Source organism: Saccopteryx bilineata, chromosome 4 (assembly GCF_036850765.1).
Source record: "Saccopteryx bilineata isolate mSacBil1 chromosome 4, mSacBil1_pri_phased_curated, whole genome shotgun sequence".
Taxonomy (NCBI): domain Eukaryota; kingdom Metazoa; phylum Chordata; class Mammalia; order Chiroptera; family Emballonuridae; genus Saccopteryx; species Saccopteryx bilineata.
Genome location: NC_089493.1, coordinates 165,156,559 through 165,172,313, shown reverse-complemented (window position 1 = coordinate 165,172,313; position 15,755 = coordinate 165,156,559). Strand labels below are relative to the sequence as shown.

General features: G+C 45.3%; 1 non-coding gene across 1 annotated transcript; it reads right to left on the bottom strand.

Moving 5' to 3' along the window:
• Nucleotides 1-15,150: 15,150 nt before the first annotated feature.
• Nucleotides 15,151-15,226, bottom strand: TRNAA-GGC (transfer RNA alanine (anticodon GGC)). The gene has a single exon. It is a non-coding gene; the product is annotated as a tRNA-Ala (tRNA).
• Nucleotides 15,227-15,755: the final 529 nt, after the last annotated feature.

Here is a 15,755-nt window from a genome sequence, read left to right as displayed (position 1 = left end):
TCATCTACCCAATGGGGATGCTCATCCCGCCCCTGCCATGAGGCTGGGGTGAGAATGAAAGGAGTGGATGTGGTCATGCCCACCCACCCAAGACCTGGCACACAGACACACTAACAGGCCACAGCCATTCCAGTTGGAATGAGTGGCTTCTGCATGGAATGGATTATGTCGTCTCTGTCCACCGAGATGGACTGTGAGGCCCCTGAAGGCAAAATCTGCCTTGTTCACAATGTATTCTCAGCACCTAACACACAGCATAGTTCAATAAATACATATAGAAAAGAAGAAAGAAAGGAGGGAGAAATGAGGGAGATAAAGACATCTCTCACTTAATCTGGACCAGCTAGTGCTCAAGACCTAGTCCCTGGCTAGATCTGCTCCCATCCTTGGCAGGTCTGGAAGCCTGCTGCAGTAGCCATGAGCAGGCCAGGAGACCTGGGTTCTAGTCTGCCCTCTGCTGCTTCCTGGCTGTGTGACCATGGACAGCTATATCCCCTCCCTGAATCTCACTTTCCCATGCCAAGTGGAACTAATGCAAAGGACCATCACAGGCCACAGGTGGGCTGTATGAGAGTGCTTTGAATGTCATGGACAAGGAGAGAGAGTTATCACTATTCCTCGTAGTTATTTTTGTCTCTTGAAAGTGAACAGGGACAGTGTCTTGCCAGCCAGCAGCCAAAATGCATGATATTCTAGGAAAAGAATAATCTACAGCTTTTGCCCATTCCTCCAAGTGACTTCCCTTTCCTCCCCTCCCCCCATCCACCTGAGGGTGAGTCTCAGGAAGGCAGGTGCTGGAAGCTGGACAGCGGCAGGGAACACAGTTCCCAGACCACTCATCCCAACTAAAAGCGACCTCCTCTGCCTCATCACAGTAAACGTTACCACCACCCTCCCTGCAGCTCAGGCTGAAAGACTGGGAGTCTCCTTGCCTCTATTTCTCTCACATTCCACATTCCTCGACAAATACTATGGGGTTTACTTTCAAAGCGTATTGTGAATTGGCCACTTCTCATCATCTCCACTGTCACCACCCTGGCCAGAGCCATCATCACCTCTTAGCTAGAATATTACTATAGCCTCCTAACCAGTCTGCTGCTTCCACCCAGCTCCACTACTGACATTCCCAACACAGCAGCCAAAGGGATCCTGTTAAATGTAACTCAGATCATGTCACTCCTCTGCTCCAATTCCTCCACTGGCTTGCATATCACTAAGAGTTAAACCAAGTCGAGGCCAGTGTGGCTGGAAAGGAGGTCAGAAAGGTGGTGGGGCCATTGAAAAAACCACCACAGAAGCACATGAGATAAAAAAGATAGCAACAGAGGAAAGATGTATGGAATACAACCAAATAAAAACAAAAGATAGAAAAACGAAAGAGAAGGATCAAACAAGACACAAAACTAACAGAAAGCAAGATATAAAATGGCAATAGGGAACTCACAAGTATCAATAATTACACTAAATGTAAATGGATTAAACTCACCAATAAAAAGGCACAGAGTAGCAGAATGGATTAAAAAAGAAAATCCAACTGTATGCTGCCTACAGGAAACTCATCTAAGTAACAAGGATAAAAACAAATTCAAAGTGAAAGGCTGGAAAACAATACTCCAAGCAAATAACATCCAAAAAAAAGCAGGTGTAGCAATACTCATATCGGATAATGCTGACTACAAGACAGGAAAAGTACTTAGAGACAAAAATGGCCATTTCATAATGGCTAAGGGGACACTGAATCAAGAAGACATAACAATTCTTAATATATATGCACCAAACCAAGGAGCACCAAAATATATAAGACAGCTACTTATTGATCTTAAAACAAAAACTGACAAAAATACAATCATACTTGGAGACCTCAATACACCGCTGACGGCTCTAGATCGGTCATCCAAACAGGAATCAACAAAGACATAGTGGCCTTAAACAAAACACTAGAGCACCTGGATATGATAGACATCTACAGGACATTTCATCCCAAAGTGACTGAGTATACATTTTTCTCCAGTGTACATGGATCATTCTCAAGAATTGACCATTGGGCCACAAAAACAATATCAGCAAATTCAGAAAAATTGAAGTTGTACCAAGCATATTTTCTGATCATAAAGCCTTGAAACTAGAATTCAACTGCAAAAAAGAGGAAAAAAATCCCACAAAAATGTGGAAACTAAACAACATACTTTTAAAAAATGAATGGGTCAAAGAAGAAATAAGTGCAGAGATCAAAAGATATATACAGACTAATGAAAATGACAATACGACATATCAGAATCTATGGGATGCAGCAAAAGCAGTGATAAGAGGGAAGTTCATATCGCTTCAGGCATATATGAACAAACAAGAGAGAGCCCAAGTGAACCACTTAACTTCCCACCTTAAGGAACTAGAAAAAGAAGAACAAAGACAACCCAAAACCAGCCGAAGAAAGGAGATAATAAAAATCAGAGCAGAAATAAATGAATTAGAGAACAGAAAAACTATAGAAAAAATTAATAGAACAAGGAGCTGGTTCTTTGAAAAGATCAACAAAATTGACAAACCCTTGGCAAGACTTACCAAGGAAAAAAGAGAAAGAACTCATATAAACAAAATCCAAAATGAAAGAGGAGAAATCACCACGGACACCGTAGATATACAAAGAATTATTGTAGAATACTATGAAAAACTTTATGCCACTAAATTCAACAACCTAGAAGAAATGGATAAATTCCTAGAACAATACAACCTTCCTAGACTGAGTCAAGAAGAAGCAGAAAGCCTAAACAGACCTATCAGTAGAGAAGAAATAGAAAAAACCATTAAAAACCTCCCCAAAAATAAAAGTCCAGGCCCTGACGGCTATACCAGCGAATTTTATCAAACATTCAAAGAAGACTTGGTTCCTATTCTACTCAAAGTCTTCCAAAAAATTGAAGAAGAAGCAATACTTCCAAACACATTTTATGAGGCCAACATAACCCTCATACCAAAACCAGGCAAGGATGGCACAAAAAAAGAAAACTACAGACCAATATCTCTAATGAATACAGATGCTAAAATACTAAACAAAATACTAGCAAATCGAATACAACAACATATTAAAAAAATAATACATCATGATCAAGTGGGATTCATCCCAGAATCTCAAGGATGGTTCAACATACGTAAAACGGTTAATGTAATACACCATATCAACAAAACAAAGAACAAAAACCACATGATCTTATCAATAGACGCAGAAAAGGCTTTCGATAAAATACAACACAATTTTATGTTTAAGACTCTCAACAAAATGGGTATAGAAGGAAAATATCTCAACATGATAAAGGCCATATATGATAAACCATCAGCTAACATCATATTAAATGGCACTAAACTGAAGGCTTTCCCCCTTAAATCAGGAACAAGACAGGGTTGTCCACTCTCTCCACTCTTATTTAATGTGGTACTAGAGGTTCTAGCCACAGCAATCAGACAAGACAAAGAAATAAAAGGCATCCATATCGGAAAAGAAGAAGTAAAGGTATCACTTTTTGCAGATGATATGATCCTATACATCGAAAACCCCAAAGAATCCACAAAAAGACCACTAGAAACAATAAGCCAATGCAGTAAGGTCGCAGGATACAAAATTAACATACAGAAGTCAATAGCCTTTCTATATGCCAACAATGAAACAACTGAGAAGGAACTCAAAAGAATAATCCCTTTCACGATTGCAACAAAAAAAATAAAATACTTAGGAATAAACATAACAAAGAATGTAAAGGACTTATATAATGAAAACTATAAACCATTGTTAAGGGAAATCGAAAAAGATATAATGAGATGGAAGAATATACCTTGTTCTTGGCTAGGAAGAATAAATATAATCAAGATGGCTATATTACCCAAAGCAATATACAAATTTAATGCAATTCCCATCAAAATTCCAATGACATTTTTTAAAGAAATAGAGCAAAAAATCATCAGATTTATATGGAACTATAAAAAACCCCGAATAGCCAAAGCAATCCTAAAGAAAAAGAATGAAGCTGGGGGCATAACAATACCTGACTTCAAACTCTATTATAGGGCCACGACAATCAAAACAGCATGGTATTGGCAGAAAAATAGACACTCAGACCAATGGAACAGAATAGAAAGTCCAGAAATAAAACCACATATATATAGTCAAATAATTTTTGATAAAGGGGCCAACAACACACAATGGAGAAAAGAAAGCCTCTTCAATAAATGGTGCTGGGAAAACTGGAAAGCCACATGCAAAAGAATGAAACTGGACTACAGTCTCTCTCCCTGTACAAAAATTAACTCAAAATGGATCAAAGATCTAAACATAAGACCTGAAACAATTAAGTACATAGAAGAAGACATAGGTACTCAACTCATGGACCTGGGTTTTAAAGAGCATTTTATGAATTTGACTCCAATGGCAAGAGAAGTGAAGGCAAAAATTAATGAATGGGACTACATCAGACTAAGAAGTTTTTGCTCAGCAAGAGAAACTGATAACAAAATAAACAGAAAGCCAACTAAATGGGAAATGATATTTTCAAACAACAGCTCAGATAAGGGCCTAATATCCAAAATATACAAAGAACTCATAAAACTCAACAACAAACAAACAAACAATCCAATAAAAAAATGGGAAGAGGATATGAATAGACACTTCTCCCAGGAAGAGATACAAATGGCCAACAGATATATGAAAAGATGCTCATCTTCTTTAGCTATTAGAGAAATGCAAATCAAAACGGCAATGAGATACCACCTCACACCTGTTCGATTAGCTGTTATTAGCAAGTCAGGTAATAGCAAATGTTGGAGAGGTTGTGGAGAAAAAGGAACCCTCATACACTGTTGGTGGGAATGTAAAGTAGTACAACCATTATGGAAGAAAGTATGGTGGTTCCTCAAAAAACTGAAAATAGAACTACCTTATGACCCAGCAATCCCTCTACTGGGTATATATCCCCAAAACTCAGAAACATTGATACGTAAAGACACATGCAGCCCCATGTTTATTGCAGCATTGTTCACAGTGGCCAGGACATGGAAACAACCAAAAAGCCCATCAATAGATGACTGGATAAAGAAGATGTGGCACATATACACTATGGAATACTACTCAGCCATAAGAAATGATGACATCGGAACATTTACAGCAAAATGGTGGGATCTTGATAACATGATACGAAGCGAAATAAGTAAATCAGAAAAAAACAGGAACTGTATTATTCCATACGTAGGTGGGACATAATAGTGAAACTAAGAGACATTGATAAGAGTGTGGTGGTTACGGGGGGGAGAGGGGAATGGGAGAGGGATAGGGGGTGGGAGGGGCACAAAGAAAACAAGATAGAAGGTGACAGAGGACAATCTGACTTTGGGTGGTGGGTATGCAACATAATTGAAAGACAAGATAACCTAGACTTGTTATCTTTGAATATATGTATCCTGATTTATTGATGTCACCCCATTAAAAAAATAAAATTATAAAAAAAAAAAAAAAAAAAAGAAAGGTGGTGGGGGCCAGGTCATGGAGGACCTTGCAGCCACACTGGCCTTCTCACTCTTCTTCAAGCACACCAAGCATGTTCCTGCCTCAGGACCTTTGCACTTGCTATTCTCTCTGCCTAAAACACTCCTCCCCCAGGTAGCTGCATGATTCACCTCACTCCTTCACCTGTCTACTCAAATGTCACCTTCCCTCAGTCACATCTCCCTTTTGTCTGCTTTCTTTTTCTCCATAATCCATGTTTGTATACCACATCTTTACTTGCTTATTCTGGTTATTGCCTGTCTCCCTAACATCACTACCATCACTAGACCATAAGCTCCAGGAAGGCAGAAAATTTGTTCATCTACTTCTGTATCTCCAGGGCCTAGTACATTGCCTGGAATATAGTAGCACTCAGTAAAGTGTTTAGATAAAGAGCATACTAACAGATAAAGAAACTGAAGATACTAAAAAGTGTTTTGAAACCAAAAAAGGGGGATTTGACAGCACCTAGCTGGAAGGGTGGGGACCACTTCAGCAAGGTGGTCAGAGAAGGCATCTCTGAGGAGGTGCCTCCAGACTGGGCATGCTCCCTCCAGGCCCACACAGTGCCATTATCTCCCCCATCACAGCACACATCACTCTGTGCCATTACTGTCTGGACTGGGTGCAACCTAAGGTCAAGGACCATTCTCAGTCCTCTTTGGGTCACCAGCTCCTCCTGAACCCAGGGTCAACATACAGTAGGCACCTAAAAGACACTAATGCCACAGAATGGATAAATGAGAGATCATGGGCAAATTCACTCATAGGTACTGGATTCTGAAAGAGTTTGAGGTAGGGAAGCTGAGCAGTAAGGAGCTAGGCAGAAAGTCATAAAGTCCTGGTGGGGGGTGGGGGGACTTGGAGGCCAGGGTCTAGTCTGTACAATCCCCAACATTACCTACAACTCCTGGGTTAGGTGGCAGGGAGAGTGGAGAGGAAAGGCCATTCTCAGTGGACAACCCCTGGCTGTGAGGTAGTGATTCATCCACTCATTCAACAAACATTTACTGAGCACCTACTGTGTCTGTGTGCTAGGCCCTGGGGGGTGGGGGGTGGGGCCCAGACCAAGTCCCTCCCTCCACAACTCAGAGGCAAACATCCTCTGAGCTTCCTGGAGAAAACAACTGATTTGCTTCACCCCAGTTATCACAAGGGAAATCAAATTTTAGGTATGGGTTTTACTAGTCTCCTGCCTACTGCCTCCCTGGAATGTGGGCTCCAGGAAGGGCAGCAACTGTGTGCCTTATTATCGCTGGATCCCAGCATCTAGCAAGGGCCTGAAGCTCAGTAGGGTCTCAGTGAGTGTTTGCTGAATGAATGATAGAACATGAGCAGGTCCCTGAAGAAGGCGAGCATTTGGACTTGCAGCAAGGAAGAGAAGGCAAGTGGGAAAAGGGCACCACCCGAGCAAGCATCAGGTAGGCAGAAGTCACCTGGAGGGGAGCACGACCATAGGCAGGAGGGAAGAGAGACTGACTGCTCAAGCTCTGAGAGCTGCCTGTCCCACCCCCTCCCCCAGCAAATGTGGCTCTGGCAATACTGGTCCAGGGCTGGTGGACAAAGTCCCACAGGGAATGCCAGGGGCTTGAAGAGCCCAGAGCCAGCCGGCTATGGGCCCAGAACTTTGTCTGAGGGCCTTTGTGGGGCTCCAGGATCTTGTCTAGGGGAATGCCAGGAACTGGTCAGGGTGCTATAGGGTAGGCACTGCCTTGCTTCCGGAGGTTGGGCTGGCCATCAGGCCTGGGTAATGGCAGGTTAGGGAAAGGATCCTTACCCTGGGGGAGATAACACTACCCCATTCCTAGTCGGAGCTGCTAGGATTAGAGTGGCCAGCAGATCCCATCCAGGTTACTGAGGCCCTGGGTCGGTGGGGCTCAGCTGGGGGATGCAGTTAGGGTTGAAGATGACCTTTCCCTCACCCCATGCGTTGTTCCCAAGAAACCCAGCAGGAGGGAGCAGGGCAAATCTTTATCAAAGTGAAGGGACACCAGACAAGTCCACTCCTGCCCAGGGATCACTGCCAAGCCAGGACGGTTCGCAGGAGGGCGAGTTCGGGGGTTGCGAGGAGGCCCGTGCGAGGCCCAAGCGGCTCTCTGTCTCCTTCTGCTGGCGGGACCCAGAATTACCAGAGCGTGCCGAGTCGCTGGCGAGACCCGCGCTCTCTCACATCCAAGCAAGTATGTGAACAGAGATCATATGGGTCATCCCCCTGCTTCAGCACCAAGCCCAGCCGCGCTCCGCTGTCCAGCCGCAGGCCCTCTGCGCTGGGATGCCCGCTCGTTCTGGAAGTCCTCTGCCTGGTCCAACCTGAGCATTTCTTCCACTTGGCCCATAGGCAGGAGGGAAGAGAGAAGCATGGCTGTCTTGGAAGGCCATGCTTTTCCACAATACAGATGGAAAACTGAGGTTTCCCTGCCTATTCCATGGTGACCAAGCCACCTCTTCCTTGGAATTGAGGGAGTGCAGGTACCTCTACCCACGGCAGCGGGGGCAGCAGAGGATCTAACTGGCGGAGATTCGAGAAGCCGCCCCGCCCAAGCCCTTACGGAGCTCTTCGGAAAGCAGTTGGTCAGAAATGTGCTTTGAGATCATGGCGCCATCTCCCGGTGTCTACAAGAACTGCATCTGCCCACCAGGCACAATCACTGGCTAGAGGAGACCGCTGAAAACACTAATCATAGCTGCGGACGTCTACTGAGTTTTCTGTGAGCCAGGTTCATGCTAAATTCCTGACATTATCTCATGTCACACATTACATCATTTCATCCAAACAACAACCCTATGAGGTGGAAATCATTCATCCCATTTTACCTGAAGCTAGGAAAGTTACGCGACCTACCCCAGAACACACCTCTGTAGTAAGTGGCAGAGCCCAGACCACTCCCTGATGTGTACTTTAACTGAGCTCTTCCGCCCGTCCTGGAGGGGGCTGGGGGAGTGGCCGCTCAGAAGTGAGCTCTGTGGAGGAGAGCTACCTCTTCCTACCTCCCGCCCCAACCTTGGGCGCAGTCCACCTTAGATTAGTTTACCGCTGGCATAGCAAGAACTGCCCCATTAGTGCACACGTCCTTCTCCCCTGACAACTTGAGAGCTCCTCTAGGGCAGGGCCAAGGAATGTTCCCATGTTCCCTCCATTCAGCACTGATCACTGAGGGCCCTCTATATTCATCTCCTCCCACTTGGGACTTTCACACCCTTCAGGCCCCTACTCAACCTCTTCCTCACTTCCCAATTCAGCAGCTCAGGCAGGCACGGTGTAAGCAGTTACAAGTGACAGAGGCTGGCTTTGGTGCAAAGAGCTCATGTAAATGAAGTCCAGGAGTAGATCCAGCCACAGGCAGTCCCGAATCCAGGCTTCCGAACAGGGTCTTTCTCCACATCTGTGGCCATTAGTCTTCTGTGTTAGCTTTATTCCTGGGCAAGTTCTCTCAGCAGAATGTCAAAATGGCTAAGGCAGCTCTGAGCTTATGTCGGGCTTTACGGGCAGAAGGCATCCCCCTCCATCCCCGTGCCATGAATATAAACAAAGGATTCAGTCTCATTGGCCCAGCCAGTGACATACAGTATGGCCAGCCCTGAACCAAACCCTGTGGCCTAAAGCACCACGGGCCCCCTTGGAGTGAGGAGTGGGGTCAGCTCCAGGAAATCCATATGGACTGATGGTGGGAAGGGACCTGGCCCAGAGGAAAACAGGGGGAGGGTGCCCAGGGGCAGTGAATGGCTGCTGCCCAGCACTGTGTTCATGACAGCCCAAAGCCCCCCTTTTCCTGGCTCCAACTTAGACCACAGACCTCTTTCCAGATTCTCATACTTTCTTCCTTCCTTCATTTGTTCATTCAACAAACATTTGCTGAGGCCCTACCTGTTCCAAGCACTATTCTAGGTGAATCATACCAGTAAACAAAAGAGGAAAATCCTTGCCCTCCTGCCTGACCAGGCAGTGGCACAGTGGATAGAGCATCAGACTGGGATGCGGAGGACCTAGGTTCGAGACCCCGAGCTCGTCAGTTTGAGCGTGGGTTCATCCAGTCTGAGCAAAGCTCACCAGTTTGGACCCAAGGTTGCTGGCTCAAGCAAGGGGTTACTCGGTCTGCTGAAGGCCCGCGGTCAAGGCACATATGAGAAAGCAATCAATGAACAACTAAGGTGTCGCAACGAAAAACTGATGATTGATGCTTCTCATCTCTCTCTCTGTTCCTGTCTGTCTGTCCCTATCTATCCCTCTCTCTGACTCTCTCTCTGTCTCTATAAAAAAAAAAAAAATCCTTGCCCTCCTGAATCACTTTCAGTGGGGGTGGGGGGAGAAATATAACAACAGACACAATAAACAAGTAAAACGTATTTATTATATTATAGACAGTAATAAGTACTACAGGGGAAATAGGCCAGCATGAAGGGAATTAGGAGGGTGGACAGGCTGAGGGGTATCGCAACTTTAAATAGAGTGTTACTACTGGTAGACACTTTGAGAAGGTGAATTTGAGCAAAGACAAGAAAGAGGTAAGGGAATTTGTCATGTAGATATCTGGGGGAGGAGATTCCCAAGGGATAAAAACAGCTAGTGGGCCCTGACCAGTTAGCTCAGTCAGTTAAGAGCAACATCCCAAAACAACAAGGTTGCAGGTTCTATCCCTGATCAGGGCACACACAGGAAGCAACCCAAAAATGCACAACTAAGTGGAACAACAGATGCTTCCCTTCCCCTTTCTCTCTCTCTCTCCCTTTCTCTCTCTGTCTTCCTAAAAATTAATAAAAAATTAAGCTCTGGCCATATATCTCAATGGGTTGGAGCACCAACCCTTAGCACAGAGGTTGCTATATCAATTCCTCAGTCAGGGCACATACAGGAGCAGCTGATGTTCCTCTCTCTCCCTGCCTCTCTCAAAGAAAAAGAAGAAGCCAGTGCAAAGGCCCTGAGCTGGCAGTGTGCCTGGCATAGTCCTGGAACAGCAAGAAGTCAAACAAGAAGAGGGAGCAGGAGATGAGGCAGAGAGCTAGCGGGGACCAGAAGACACAGGGCCTGTAGGCCATTGTAAGGACTTGGGCTTTGGCTCAATAACATGAACCACTCAAAGTTTGGGGCAGAGAAATGACCTGATTTGACTTATCTTTTTAAAGGTTCCCTCTGGCTTCTGTGTTGGGGATAAGTTGAAAGGGTCAGGGCTGAGCTTGGTGACCAGTTAGGAGGCTACCAGGGGGTGGCACAGTGGATAGAGCGTCGGACTGGACTGCAGACTTCCCAGGGGAGTGGATGGGAACTTGGACCAGGATGGGGAGCTGGTGAGAAGTGGCCAGATTATGGATGATTTTTTAAAGTATTTTCACTTTAAAAAAATGTTTTATTTATTAATTTTAGCAAGAAAAGAAGGGAGAGAGAAAGAGAGACAGGAACATCAATCTGTTCCTGTATGTGTCCTGACCAGGGATTGAACTGGCAACTTCTGCACTTTGGGACAATGCTCTAACCAACCGAGCTATCTAGCCAGAGCTCTGGATCTATTTTGAAGGTAAAGCCAGGCCCCATTGTGTAATGGTTAGCACTCTGGACTTTGAAGGTAAAGCCAATAAGATAAATTGAGGGATTAAGTGTGAGGTGTAAGAGAAAGAGAGGAGTCAAGAGTGAAGCAAGCCTGACCAGGCAGTGGCACAGTGGATAGAGTGTAGGACTGAGATGCAGAGGACCCAGGTTCAAAACCCCGAAGTCGCCAGCTTGAGCAGGGGCTCATCCGGCTTGAGTGTGGGCTCCCCAGCTTGAGTGCGGGGTTGCTAGCTTGAGTGTGGGATCATAGACATGACCCCATAGTCGCTGGCTTGAGCCCAAAGGTCGCTGGCTTGAAGCCCAAGGTCGCTGGCTTGAGCAAGGGATCACTCGCTCTGCTGTAGCCCCACAGTAAAGGCACATATGAGAAAGCAATCAATGAACAACTAAGGAGCTGCAATAAAGAATCTCATCTCTCTCCCTTCCTGTCTGTCTGCCCCTATCTGTCCCTCTCTCTATCTCTGTCACTAAATAAATAAATAGAGTGACGCAAAATTTGAGGACCTGAACAACAGGAAGGATGGAGTTGCCAGAACTATGGTGGGAAAGTGGGGAAGATGTATTGGAGAAGGAAAAGCTGGGGCTATTTGGACAGGTGGAGTGTGAGATGTCAATTGGCCGCTCAAGTGAAGATGTCAGATAGGCAGGTGGTCTGGGCTAGCAATGTAGATGCAAGAGGAGTGTTGAGGCCACCCAGGAGTGGGGACAGGGTATCTCAGAGTATCAAGCTTGGAGCCTGTTAGGAGGAAAGGGAGAAAAGAAGGAGGACTGAGAAGGAGTGTCCAGAGAGGTAGAAGAAAAGCAGGAAAATGTAGGATCCTATAACAAATGAAGAAACATCATCAAGGAGGAAAGAGATGGACCGAGTCAAGTCAAATGCTGAGATGAAGACTGAAAACTGACTATTGGATTCAGCGACCTGGAGGCCACTGGAGACCTTGGCAAGAGCCATCTTCATTTAAAGGGTTGGAGAGAACATGACTAAAAAGGAATTATGAAATAACAATTAACAAGCTTCATGGCAGCATTATTCACAATAATCAAAAGGTGGAAACAACTTGAGTGTCCATCGACAGATAAATGGATAAATAGTGCGGCATACACATAACATTATACAGCTTTAAAAAGTAATGAAATTCTGACACACTACAACAGGGATCAACCTTGAAAACATATGCTAAGTGACATTAACCAACACCAAAGGACAATTATTACATAGTTCCACTTACAAGAAATATCTAAATAAGTAAATTCATAGAAACAGAAAGTAGAATAGAGGTTGCCAGGGGTTGAGGAGAGGGAGAATGGAGAGTTACTGTCTAGTGGGGACATAGTTTTTGTTTGAGATGATGAAAAAGTTTTAGAAATAGATAGTGGTGATGGTGACACCATACTTTTAAAGTGCTACTGAACTGTACCCTTAAAAGTGGGTAAAATGATAACTTTTATGTTATGAATATTTTACCTCAATAAAAAATAAAATTAGCCCTGGCCGGTTGGCTCAGTGGTAGAGCATCGGCCTGGTGTGCAAGAGGTCCCGGGTTCGATTCCCAGCCAGGGCACACAGGAGAGGCGCCCATCTGCTTCTCCACCCCTCCCCTTCTCCTTCCTCTCTGTCTCTCTCTTCCCCTCCTGCAGCCGAGGTTCCATTGGAGCAAAGATGGCCCGGGCGCTGGGGATGGCTCCTTGGCCACTGCCCCAGGCACTAGAGTGGCTCTAGTCGCAACAGAGCAATGCCCCGGAGGGGCAGAGCGTCACCCCCTGGTGGGCGTGCCGGGTGGGTCCGGGTCGGGCGCATGCGGGAGTCTGTCTGACTGTCTCTCCCCATTTCCAGCTTCAGAAAAATACAAAAAATAAATAAATAAATAAATAAATAATAAAAAAATAAAATTAAGTGGCCTTCAAAAAATAATTAACAAGCATTTGTTGAGCGCCTGTTACATGCTGGACACTGAGCCAAGATCCAAGGGCTATGGAGGGGTTACTAGGTGCCCTCATGGGCCCCAACTTGTGCTACTCTAGCCCTGCTCTGGTCCCTTAATTACTGGTCAGGTAAGCCTGGGGACTGACATGAAATCCTGGACGTGTGGACATTGCAGAGGCAGTTTGATGAATGCTGCCCTGAGACCATGGTGGGAACCACAGCTGGCTCCAAGGTTTTGCAGCTGGTGAAGAAATCACCATCGAGGATTACTGACAAATAGAATAGGCCAACACAAAAGAAGCCACCAAGCTCTATCCTCAGTCCTAGACTTAGCTGGTCCACAGGCTTTTCATTTTAGAAGCAATAATTTGAATAAAGACCTAGAGGCAAGTACAGTGTGTTTACAGAAACTGGAAGATAGAGGGAGATGACATCAGAAACTAAGGAGAAGCAACAGAGTAAGCAGTTAATACCACGATGTCTGGATCCAAAGTACCTGGGTTCTAATCCCAGCTCTGACATTTATGACTAGGTCAACTTGGGCAAGTTACTTAACCTCTCTGTGTCTCAATTTCCTCATCTCTAAAATGGGATAATAGTAGCTACCTCAGGGTGGTTCTGAAGTCTGAACGGGTTAGTTTAGTGTCTGGCACAAGGTGAGTGTATGTGAGTTGTCTACTCTCATCATTATCAGGATCAGCTGGAGGGTTAAGTCAAAACCAATAAGATGGCCCTGGCCAGATAGCTCAGTTGGTTGGAGCATCATCCTAAAACACAAAGGTTGTGGGTTCGATTCCTGATAAGGGCACATGCAGGAAGAGATCAATATTTCTGTCTCACTCTCTCTCTCCATTCCTCTCTCTCTAAAAAAAAACACAACAATTTTTTTAATAAAAAAAAAAGATGAAATTTAATGAGGGCTAATGAAAAAACTGACCTCAGGTACCAACAAAACAAACATACAAGTTGAGGGCAGGGAGACCTAGCTGGGCAACCAGCCATCCATTCGTCTGTCCATGAGAAACAGCCCAAGGTGTCCATCAGAAGGCATATGGATTAACAAACTGTTACACATCCATGCAAAGAGATTCTACTCAGCAATAAAAAGGAACAAACTATTGCCTGACCAGGTGGTGGCGCAGTGGATAGAGAATTGGACTGGGATGCTGAGGACCCAGATTCGAAACCCCAAGGTCACCGGCTTAAGCACAGGCTCATTCAGCTTGAGCATGGGCTCGCCAGCTTGAGCACAAGGTTGCTGGCTTGAGCGTGGGATCATAGTCATGACTCCATGGTCACTGGCTTGAGCCCAAAGGCTTCTGGCTTGAAGCCCAAGGTTGCTGGCTTGAGCCCAAGGTCACTGGCTTGAGCAAGGGTTTCACTTGCTCTGCTGTAGCCCCCGAGTCAAGGCACATATGAGAAAGCAATCAATGAACAACTAAGGAGCTGCAATGAAGAGTTGATGCTTCTCATCTCTCTCCCTTCCTGACTGTCTGTCCCTCTCTCTGACTCTCTCTCTGTCTCTGTCAAAAAAAAAAAGGAATAACTATACTAATAAATCTCCAAAACATTATGATGAATGAAATAATCCAGATACAAAAAGAGTAGATAGGGCCTGACCCATGGTGGTGCAGTGGGATAAAGCAATGACCTGGAACACTGAAGTCGCTGATTCAAAACCCCAGGCTTACCTGGTCAAGGCACATATGGGAGTTGATGCTTCCTCCTCCTCCCCCTTCTCTCTTTCTCTCTCCCTCTTTCTCTCTCTCTCTCCTCTCTGAAAATTGAATTAATAAAGTCTTTAAAAAAAAAAAAGATTGCCCTCCGTCTCTAAAAAAAAAGAGTAGATAGTGCATGATTCCTTCTTTTTTTTTTGTATTTTTCTGAAGCTGGAAACGGGGATAGACAGTCAGACAGACTCCCGCATGCGCCCGACCGGGATCCACTCGGCACGCCCACCAGGGGGCGACGCTCTACCCCTTTGAGGCATCGCTCTGTCCCGACCAGTCACTCTAGCGCCTGGGGCAGAGGCCAAGGAGCCAACCCCAGCGCCCGGGCCATCTTTGTTCCAATGGAGCCTCGCTGCGGGAGGGGAAGAGAGAGAGAGGAAGGAGAAGGGGAGGGGTGGAGAAGCAGATGGGCGCTTCTCCTGTGTGCCCTGGCCGGGAATCGAACCCGGGACTTCTGCACGCCAGGCAGACGCTCTACCACTGAGCCAACCGGCCAGGGCCATGATTCCTTCTTTATGACATTCAATAGAATGGGCCATGTGGACAAGAACCAGTGGGGACAGGGGGTGACCAGGAAACTCTCTGTAGTAATGGGAATATTCTGTAGCTTGAGAGGAGTTGGCATGTACAAGCATATACTTGTCCAAACTCAACCAACTTAAGATTTGTGCATTTCATTATGTATAAATTTTGCCTCAAAAAGCAAAGAACCACACACAAATATTGAACTCTAGTTAGTGATATGCATGCTGAAGTGTTTGGGTGAAATGTATTGCTACCTGCAACTTGCCTTTTGAACTGATGGATGAAGGTGTGATGCACAGATAGTGATAAAGCAAATATAATATTAGCATAAGTTATAAATTCTGAGTGGTGATTATATGGGTGCTCACTATAAAATTTGAGAAAAAAAGTCGTCACCATAAAAGGGACCAATCCCACCCAGAGTATACCCAGTGGAGAACTACTCAGGATATGAAAGGCTAGGAAAGGAACTAGGACCATTTAAGCTGGAGAGAAGCCTGGCTT